Raw genomic sequence first — 11,467 nt, forward strand, 5'->3', positions numbered from 1 at the left:
AACTTCCACCATCTTCCTGTCAACTTCAAAGAGAGGAAGTCACTCAAATGAATCAAAGAGAGTTCAGATCTCGCAACCAAACTCAGGCAGACATAACTGTCTCACAAGCTTGTTGCCTAATCTTTGCAAGTGAAACAAGATATTTAAGTTAATGAGTCTTTTTTTTTTATTAACCTCAAAAATAATTTTGTCTTTACTGTTGGGGGAAAAAGGTTTTTTTGTTTCATTTTCTGCTTCCTTTGACCAAACAAAATGTGATTTTTGACATTTAAACAGAGTCCCAGTCAATGGACTGCAGTGTCCACATTCACATTACCTAGAGCAATGCTGTGGTTTCTGCAGTTTGGAAAAAGAGAGGAGGGATCAGGTGAGAAACACATGGCACTGCAAGGGAAAAACAGGCGCTCTGTGTTTCCTGCCTCTTCAGATAAAGTACAGTAACTGGCACTCTACCACTGTGAGGGCAGTGGCCTGGATAGCAGTGCATGAAAGGCAGCTTTCCATCCCATTTCATCTCACTGGTGAGTGCTGGGAGTCTTCATGGTGAGGCAACAGTGACACTTTTTACCTCTCCTGTTTATCTCAAAAAGCGTTTGTTTCAAATGACCTGGAAATGGCATCAATCCCTTTCTTTTAAGATCTAAATCTACTTGATTTATAAATGTTTTTGCGTGTTTTACTATCATTTCCTCTGTATGTTGCAAAGTGGGCTCATTTGTGATGGTCACACATCACATGACGTTCTCAAAACAGGTGGGCGTGTGGTGGTGAAGTCAGCATAAATAGCTGCAAGTCATGGTGCATGGCACACATCCCTGGCACTGCTGTATTCTGAGTGGAGAGGCGAACTATTTCCAAGATGAAGAACTTCAGTTACATCACCATCTGAAACCTCCACTGCATATATATGTTTGTGGGCTTTGTCTAGAATGAAACAATGTACTGTACATGGTTTATTTGCTGTTTGATCACTTACAAGATGAAAGAAAAATCAAAGAGTTGCCAGTTTTCAAAAAATAAAATAAAGCTTAATGTTTCAGACACTTTTCGTACACCCTCAAACCAGAAATCAAACTACATTTTACTGCATTTGTAAAATTTAAATGCCCTGAACACACACACATGCAGATATTTTGAGTTATTTTAACTATTTCAACCTGTTCTGAAGGTAAAGTGTAGATTAGATTTAATGAGAGGTGTCAATAATTCATTTTCACACCAGACAATTTGACAGGCCAAAGATAATTAATTTTAAAAAAAATTGTAAAGGGATTTTTTTGGGACCATACCATTTTTTGTGTATACCATGATATACACACATATACCAGTCAAGCAAGTCAAATGGGAAACTCAATAAAATATATTGAGGTAGAATATGAAGTCAGGTGACAATGCCAAACCACTCCTGTCTTCCATGTAATGGCAGCTTTGGACATTTAACCTTTTGTTAAATGAAACATTTAAATTCTGGAATTTTATTAAGGATATTACAAAACTTTATTTACTCTGTTGATTTTTCCCCACACAATTTATTGTTTATGTTGCAGATAAAGTTACCACATATCGTTCCTCACTCAATAAGTTTGTGACTGCATGTTGCAATATTATGCTGATTTATGTCCAGCAAATGCATCCGATCCCCTTTCATAATGTTCTTTAATAAGGAGCATTTCTTGTGTAAAGAAACAAGGTCTTGCTTATGAAGGAGCATTATAGGAAGAAGACTTTTAGATTTACTATCTGTAATATTTTTCCAGTGTGACTGCATCGGCCTCTGTCACTCCAATCCTCTGCGTGTTCTCCTTCACTACATCCATGAACTCCATCTCTGTGCTCTTTCTCTTTTTCTCCTGCCTGGCAGTTCCATGTTCAAGATCCTCTGTCCAGTGTATCTTCTATTCATCTATCCTCTCAAACTTTGCCTTAAAAATGCAAAACATGAGCTGTTCCTGTTCTATACTCATTTCTAACCATGTCCATCCCGGTCATTCCCAATGAAACTCTGCTACCTCCAGCTCGTCCTCCTGTCTATTAAACAGTGTCACTGTCTCCCAGCCATAAATCATACTGTAGCAGGTCTCACTACCTTCTTGTAAACATTAGCGTTCACTATTGCTGCTATATGCTTCTGTCACAAATCACCCCAGCCACTGTGCCCTGAATGCACTTGCTTCTTCACCTCTCTTGTGCACTATCTGCTGTTTGGATGGTTAAGTCCAGGTATTTAAACATGTCTTCATCTTCACTGCCTTTACCCCTCACATCTTTCCTGTTATACCCACCAACAGAACACGCTAACACTTACACAGTTTACATCTACAACTGCGTAACTATTTTGCTTTGAATCCTTAGTAGAGGGTAGCTTCAGGTCTCTGAATAACATAATCTGGTTACAAAGTACACAATACATTTTTAAAGTCTGACTGATTGCTAACATAACGGTGCTTTTGAGGCAAACAGACTTTCAAATTCTGAAGAGGATCAAGTGTGTGCATGTGTGCGTGTGTGAGCATACTTTGAATTTGATTAAACTCTATAAAATCTTTAAACCCAAATTAAATAATGTACTTTTTGTAAGGCTTAAATCTGAAATAATGAGTAGTGTTACATAACTGTGCTGGGTTAAATAATTCCAGCGCTATTGAGAGAGAACATTTATCTTTCTTTTTACTGGTGTACTTATTTTATATAATTGTCAGAGACCAAAACATACAACAAAGAAGAGGTAAGAAACCCTTAACACACGTGCTTTTGTTTTTTTTTAGCAGTTGTACTCGTGAACATTATATGACATGTTAAAAGATGTTAATGTCAAATGAAAACAAAAGGAAGAAGTATGCATGCCCTAAAGACAGCAATGCATAAAACAAACTCTTCCACACACTCTTGGCAGATAATTAAATAACTCAACTCAAAACATTAACAATTTGAACAAACAGTTTCTTTTATATGAAAAGAGTGTAAAGTAAATCTCTTTGTTAATGACAAAGGCTTGACTGTGAGTGGTACATAAAGGCAAGACTGCAGCAATGACTGGTGAAATAATGAATTCAAAGCTATTACTGTGTAACAGAGATGGTGTTTAGTGTCAATGAGTGACAGTAATTAGTTGTCCAAACAGCAGAAATGCCACAAGTTCACAATCAATACACAGCTGCTAAATATTAACCAGCAAGTCAAAGATTGTACAGATTTCTTGTGGCCGCCAGGGAGAAAAATATATCGTATCAAAGAGAGCGTGGTGTGCTAATACGAGGTGTTTCATTGAAACCCCCATTGTTCGCTTTGTAAAGAATTCTCTTTCTTTAGGTGATCTGTTCAAAGTGCTTTTATGCATTGCACCATAAACACAAGTCCTTCTGCAAGTACATCCTTATTGTGCGAGTGCATTCTTTTACACATTGAATTAAATGTCATTACTTTGAAACTTTACCAATAAAAATATAATATATGAGAGGTAAAAAACTTTTATAGCCAGAAAGCATGAGACAAAAGTTTATCTTTAAGTCTTTGTGCAACTTTGTAGGGGGTTATAGCCTACACCAGGAAAGAGGTGGCATACACTGATCCATCACAGAGACAAAGACAATCATTCACACCTACACCCAAGGTCAACTCAGATTTAGCTCTTAACCCTTTCACGAATGTGGACAGCTATTCAAAGGCTGTTTGCTTGTATTTGTCTCAGTGTTGATGGTATACTTGCACATAAACCACTACACTGGACACTGATGTGTCACTCCATACCCTGCCACCCATTTAATGTTACTATAGCTGTATGATGTGGTTCATTGTAATTATTGTTATTTAACCCTGTCACGCATGCATTATGACTACCTCAATCAGGATTTTTTAGTATTTTTTAAAAAGTATTTTATTTTATTCATCTTTTCATGCCTAAAGATGAATAAAATGCTCAAGAAAAAAATCCTGATTAAGGTAGTCATAATGCATGAAAGTGTTAAGATAAAAGGCATGTCTTTGGTGTGTGTGGGAGGCAGCATTGTTATAGTTTTTTAAATTTGAGTTTTTGTTATTATTATGAAATGGGTGGTATGGTAAGGCAAAATTTAATAAGGTCAGAACAATTATTACGAAACAAAGACCTTAAATTATGTAGAAATCTCACTCTCAATAAACAAAAACTTCCTTGTACTGACAAACTAACAAAGACTCAAGTGAAAACCTTATTCACCACTTTACAAACACTTTTCAAATGACTGTAACTTCATTAGAGTTTGTGCTGGAAACAAAATTCAAACAGTTTTGGAAAGAACAGAACAGGAGTTTTAAGGTGACTCAGTGTATCGTGGTAGCATAAGCCCTTCACAAGGTACTGCTGTCTAAACACAGTTAAGAAAAAATGACATCGACATAGATTTTACAAGTTGGGAGAGAGAAAGAGAGGAAAAAAATCAAATAGGCAGTGGAACTTTTCAAACATTTATATTTTAATCCTATCAGAATATTTTTTCTGTGTTAATTTTTAATTTTAGTTTAATTTGAGCTAACCTTGGTAGATGGAAATTGACATAGGCACTAGCTAAACTGAGCAGCCCTAAGTGAAGGTTTAGGTGTTTAAATATCTACTGAAAAATGCTGATAGCATGCAGTTATCTATGAGTTGCCATTAAACAGTTTGGTTACTTTGCTTATGAGGTTGTTTTGGTTAAATTAGGCAACAAATCTTGTTTTACTGTTTTACTAACTGTCTTTTGTTGCGTAGTGATCTGGAACTCTTCCTAGGTGTCCAAACAATGACCTTGGGTTTTCGTTTCTCTTTGAAAAGGAGGGCAAAGCTTTTGATGTAGCTCTTGGAGCTGAATCTGGTAAGTGTGGTAGGTGTGTAGTTGTAATTATACTGCAGTTTAAAAAATTTAACATTTTCAAATTATAGTAAGCAAGCAGAGTATTAAACCAACACCATGACATCGTTTGTGCTAAAAGTTCATCATAGAATGAGCTCATCTCTTGAAACGTACTTGACATGGTTTGTTTCTCCCAGAGGACAGCGAACTCTTTCAGAATGAAAACTGCTCATTCTGAACCTGTTAGCAAAAATCCTTGCAAGCTTCAACATGGTGCGCAAAAAAGGTCACAAAAAGGTCACTGCCGTTATCATCTGCATGTGCGTGACAGTGCAGTGCCATTGAAGTGGAACAGGATTAGTCTTGGAACTTCTTAACAGCAACATCCAGCAATTTGAAACACAGGAAAACTGGTAATTGGTCAAATATTCACTTTTTTCTTTTTAAACAAGGGAAATATCTGTCATGTTAGTTGCAAAACAAAAATCCAACTGATTCAAATCTAGTCTCCAACTGTTTGCAGCGGTTACTAGGCAGTGTTAACTTTTCTTTCCTTGCTTTTTTAAAGTAATAATTTCCTCTATGTAAATATACAGAGTTGTATTCATGTGTGTTATAAAGATACCAATTATAGCTGCTTTACATGTTGCTGTGGAGGACAACAGTGTGAAATGTGGGCAAGCTGATGCCTTCTTGTGCATGTGAAAGAGATTAGAGCACAGATGAACAGCTGGTCATTGGACTTTGGTGAGATTTATTTCTGCTGCTCATGAAAAAAAAATGCCCACGTGCCCTGGCTGTGCAATGCACACACCGTGCTTCATTTGTGTTGAGCTATATTGCTCTACATTTATGAGTATCTGAGAGCAAATGCATTTAAAAGCTGTATTTTAATGTTGTGAAAGTATGTCATTTTAAACAGACAACCTCTGAAAAATAACTTGAAGTTTGAGCAAAGTCTTTGCTGAAAAGATGAAGTCTATGGTTATTTGAATTTCAAGGTTATATTTGAGGGGCATACTGTTTGTGAAGTGGGAGATCATGGGAAACAGACTCAGGTATACCTGCAAAAGATCAGAGGACCGGAGGGTTTGTAAAATAATGCAAATACCAATTGAATTCTCACATCACAGATGTCTCAGAGGAGACAAGGTTCAAGGTTCTTCCCTTTTAGAGAAGTTGGAGAAGTAAGTGTGGTTACATTCAATGTGTCACAGTTACATTTAAAACAAAAGTCTATATCTTATTTTAACATAGCAAAATTGCATGATCAGAACACAGAACACTGTTATTAAAATGCAATTTTCCTCGAGAAGTCTAAAATGGTTTTCATGTCCTGTCAGAACTCCTGCCTGTTTCACTCACTACAAGGTGGGTGTGGGGCCAGCGATGAAAGATGAAGAACTGAGGGCAGAACAACTTAGAATTTGTGATGAAAATGTTGACCTAACATTAAAAAGGTAGAGCATTACTAGGGTTGTACTATAGAAAGTGAGAGTAGGGCAGGAAAAAGACATGATGACAAAGCGACATGAATTTTTATGCTGTGGATGTTGTACTTTGGCCATCCAACCCCCTCCCTTACATAAGATGCACGCTTGGCTGCGGGCGTAGAAAACAAGGCCTGTCCCCATGCATTGAGCCTTCCCCTTCACTGGCTCTTAACCATGCAGTACACAACAGCAGCAGACAGTGAGCAATATTGAATTATTCAGGCACAGAGAACATTGCAGCAGCGGAGGGAAGAAGCTCGCGTTGCCTTTAGTCTGGGAAACAGAGCAAAGAGATTTTAAAAAGACAAAGTTGGTTATTTATGCAAATTCTAATCTAGTGAACTGTTTGTTGTGAAATTGTTTGTTCTGCACATGTGGACACCTGTGACACAAGGTAAATGAATGTTGAATGTTAGAAAGCACTTAGGCATAGAAAAAAGCGCATGTATGAAAGTGTGTGTTTATTGGTGGTATGAGGTTAGTATAAAGCATTTTGAGTCCTCAAGCAGAGTAGAAAAGCTCAGGGATCAGTTCAGTCCTTTTGTCCTGTAGCAGGCTATGTCTTCAAGGATCTTTCATGTCATGAAATACAGTATATACCAGTTTGACTGTAAGGATAAAATGTTAACTTCCAGGCAAAACAAATGTTTAAATCTAATATTTCCCAATCTCCTCATCTTGTCCCCACAATGAAAGTAAGTCCACTGTGGAGTGCAGCAGTCAGTGGAAATATTAGATTTAAACTGGAGTTTCTCTCAGCAAAACATGTTATCCTTGTAGGAAAAGCGCAGACATCTGTGTGACACAGAAAATATATTTAATTGTAGAATCTGCTGCAGGATAAAAGATTGAAAAGTGAACTTTCAAATGTTGAAAGAAAAACAGAGAATGCAGAAGTCACAAAATATTATAGTAAACACTGAAACTGGACTAATGGATTGACAAAATTATATGAATATTTTGTATTGTTTCTGCCCACATTGGTCTGAAAAAAGTATCTTTTAATAATGCAAGTGTTAATGCATCAATTTTAATAATGACTTTTTTATGTGATTTTAACTGTAGTAACATGTCAAATGCAGGTGTTTTAGCTTGTTTGTGCACATAAAACATGACTTCACAAAAATAGCAAATCCACATAAGACAGGCAATCATTTTATTGAATCTAATTCTAAAATTTTATAACAACGTCAGATACTGAATAAGTAAATATTGGATTTTTTTTGCTTGACCCACATACAGTTTTCATAGAGCTGTTAACTCTTTTTTCCCACTTTATTCATTTTTCTATTCTTACCATACTAAATACTGTAGAGCCATGCTACGTCCGTTTGCAGCTTCGGTGTCATCGCTTATTTTTGTGATTTGCACTTCATGTCAAACAAACAAATGATGGATGCGTAACATGAAGGGAGATTTTTTTGTGCACAGAAAGGTTAGATCCTGGTTTATTTATGTATTTATTTTTTCAAAACAACAGCTAAACATTTTACCTTTCTTGGAAAAGTTAATACATCTGAGTAATCATAAAAATATAGCTATTGGCAAAATCTGATGCAGGATAAAAAATATATGTATTTTGCACATTACCATAAAAACTGTGTAAGGACCATCAGTGTGTATGTGAGCAAACCATGGAGCTACATACAGCCTGCAAAGGTTACTCAATACAACATATCAAAGCTGAGCAAATTCAGTAAATAGTGACCCTATTGTAGAAATAATATTTGCTAATAAGGTTGTCATAAAAGAAAACATACAGTTTCTGCTGCAGTCAAAGGTAAAAAAACAAAACAAAAAACAACAACAACAACAACAAAAAAAAACTCCTCACTTTTTAAGATCTTTTAAGGCTGTTTATCTGCCAGTGCGTCATTGTGTAATGATAATCCACTTTTATTGTTAACTTCAGCAAGATTCTGAATACAGACCATGAGGTTTCCAAAGATAAGTTAACTTACATCACTGGCCTGCTCACAGACACATTTCCTGCCTCCAGACTAACACGTAACCACATATCCCAGTCTAATGCACTTTATTACCAACCACGAGATTCTCATCCCCCTCAGATCTCATGCTTGACTTAAAAATATTTCACCAAACAAGATAATATGACTTTCTTCCACCTCTACTCACAGATCAAAATAGGCAGCAGACAATCCGACTCAGCTGCTGGCACAGACCACAAATTATGATGTATTTTTCAAGAACAGTGATCAGTTTAGACCTGATATTCTTTCATAAAAGAATTCCAGTGTTTCACTAAACGAATCGGGTATTAACTTGAGGTTGTTCTCCTTTGAAAAGAAAAGCAAGCTCTGGAGCTCTGGAAGGAGGAAGTTAGTGAAGCTGTTTAGGCAAAATCAGATTTACTGTTTGATCAGCTGTGTGACTGCCTGTCTCAAAGGAGTGTGACACAATCTTTGAAAGAGAGGAGGCCATGTTCAGCTCATGGCATATAATGAAGGATCAGTTGGTATGGATGTGTCTTTTTTATGTTAAATAACATTAGCTGTCTAGCTTGCTCTCCTCCAAAGAATTTAAGCAGCTTTGTTTTAGGTATTGTAATCAAAGTTATGATTAAATAACAGTTTGTCTGATTTAAATAATATGGTAAGCTTCAGAGAAACCATAACATTTCATACTATGTTTTAATTTCCTGTGATTAATTATGTTGTGTGAAGTTAACAATATTTTTACTTTTATGGCACTGAGAATCTACGTGATGAGAACTGATAGCATTTTTTAAAGTAAAAGTCTTCCCAGGAGTTAACATTCAAGCAAATTCACCCCAAGGTCAGACTGTGCAGAGAAACTGCAAAAACTCAAGAGCAATAGACACCACAGGTGTTAGTTAGAGTGTTAAATTTAAAGGTTCACTGTAGTACAGTACAAAAAGACTGAACAAGCATGTCTTGTTTGGAAGAGGTGAAAGACTTGTACGTTTTGAAGAGAAGCCAGAGTGTGTGTTTCTTTGGCCTCGCGGGAAGCCGCAGTGACTCCTCGTCCCGGCTTCCGGCGTCACGGTAGGCCCTGTTTGCTTGGCTGAAGGAGCAGATCTCAGGCCCCGCCTGCTCTGCTCCAGAGTTCCACTTTGACAGGAGAGGGGTGACTGGAGAGGAGGACGTTCGTGGCTTCAGGCTGCTTTCTGGCTCTTGTTTGGAAGAGGTGCCAGGAGAAAGCCTCTTCTTAATAAAAAGAACATGGCAGCACAGCTTGGATTTGCAAAGTTGCATCTGAATAAACTGCAAAACATCTGGAACAATGTCCCTGGAACAGACAGGACCAAAGTGGAAATATCTGGAAAAACCACACACTGTTTTTTCTCCCTTCTTCCTGCGTCTCTTTCTCTCTCACTCATTTTTTCTCCATAGCTTGTCTCTCTAGCCCCCTTTCTTTAGCTGCTTCTCTTTTTTTTTTACACTGAGGTGGAATTGTGGGCTGGCTCTCCTCGATGGACAGCCTACAGGGAGAAGATCCTTTCTTCCTGGGCTCTCACCTTCACACCTGTTCTGCAGTCATTCATCATGGTATTTAGGACCGGCTTATGCAGGTACTCCCCACCAGATCGTTAGCACCTTTGTGGATGGTAATTGTGTTTCACTGTGTCTTCATCTAGCCCTTGTGTTATGGACTTTTCAACCCTGTTTTCTTGTCTGTTCCATAGTAACCTGTCTGAAGTCCAAATTACTGCAGAGGTTCCATGAATTCCATGAAAACCCACTCATCAGCATTAAAATAATAAAATAAAAACATAATAAACAATAAAATATAATACAATTGGAGCACCAGATAGAATTTTGTACAGAGATGAGCCACAATTTATGGACTGATTAGATGAAAATTTATTTAAATCCACTCATCTGAACTTTCCAGTTTGCCTCCTTACCTGTAAGGAAAAATACTTACCTGTAACTCATCTGCATGCCTACCCTTGAATCCCTCTTCATCTTCATGGATTCCCGTCAGCCTGCCAGCTGCTCTTCTGAGTCACCTACTTTCCAACTTAATCTTTATAGAACTGTAGTCTTTTAAGCCAATATATTCTATAAAATCATAAAAACCAAAAGTTGCTTCTGCATATAAAGAAATGTAATGTGAGCATTCTATAGTGAGTGTTGGTAGGCTGGGTTTATTACATTTGGGCAGAGCTAGGCCATTGTCTTTGCTCCCAGTCTCTTTGCAAAGCTGAGCTGGCAGCTAGCTCCTAAGCCACCCCTCCTTTCTTTTTATTTTGCTCCCAAGAAGCCAGACTTTCTTCTAATACAATGAAGTGGCCTTGAGCAATAGTTCTCCTGTTTCTCCAGTTTTCTGAAGTTCTTTCAACCTTTTTATTTGGATATTGGCTGCTTTTTCACTCATTTTAAGTCCAGTCTTTGTGTCTATAAATTTTCATAAATGAGAGTAGCTACAATAATGGGTACAAAGCATTTGTTCCAACAAAGTGATTCCCAAATAGATAATTAGCTTAGGTTAGCTTAAGTTATATCATACATCAGGATGCCGTGCCTAACTTCCATGTATTTTACAGAAAAAGAGACGCTATGTAGACTCGCTACTTACAATGTAATTGATTCTTCTTTCCTCTAAAATATATTAAGTTACGCAGTACTAAAAATTATTTACAGAATAAATTTACTTACAGTATAAGTATTTATTTGCTTCCTGTAAAAACCAATGTAATTATATTTAATTAAAGGGAATTATGCCCTTAGTCACGGGCTGTATTAAAGGGAGTTACCAAATAAACTCTTGAACATAGTTGAAGGCATGTCAAAATGAACATATTAGTTTAGCCCAACCAGGCACGTGCAGGGGGGGGGGGGGGGCTAGAGGGGCTTGAGCACCCGCCCCTTTCCTGATGGGTGCCCAAAGTGCCCTTTTGTTGAGGCAACTTTAAAAAAAAAAAAAAAAATTATTTATTTTTTTTTTGTGTGTGTGTGCGTGCGTAGTCCTGTCAGTGCCCCTCAACAATAATATTTAACTATTAATCACAGTTTTGCTAAATAAAAGGATCTGGCTTGCATCAGTCACATGATCACATTTAACCAATGATCGCCCTTGACGGCAGAACGCGCTGGTTACGAGCCGGGAACGAGCTCACAAAGAGCACGCGCATTTTTTGCGGTCGGAGCTGTAGGAGAAACACAAGTTAACTCAGAGACA

This window comes from Neolamprologus multifasciatus, chromosome 20 (genome assembly GCF_963576455.1).
Source record: "Neolamprologus multifasciatus chromosome 20, fNeoMul1.2, whole genome shotgun sequence".
Taxonomy (NCBI): Eukaryota; Metazoa; Chordata; class Actinopteri; order Cichliformes; family Cichlidae; genus Neolamprologus; species Neolamprologus multifasciatus.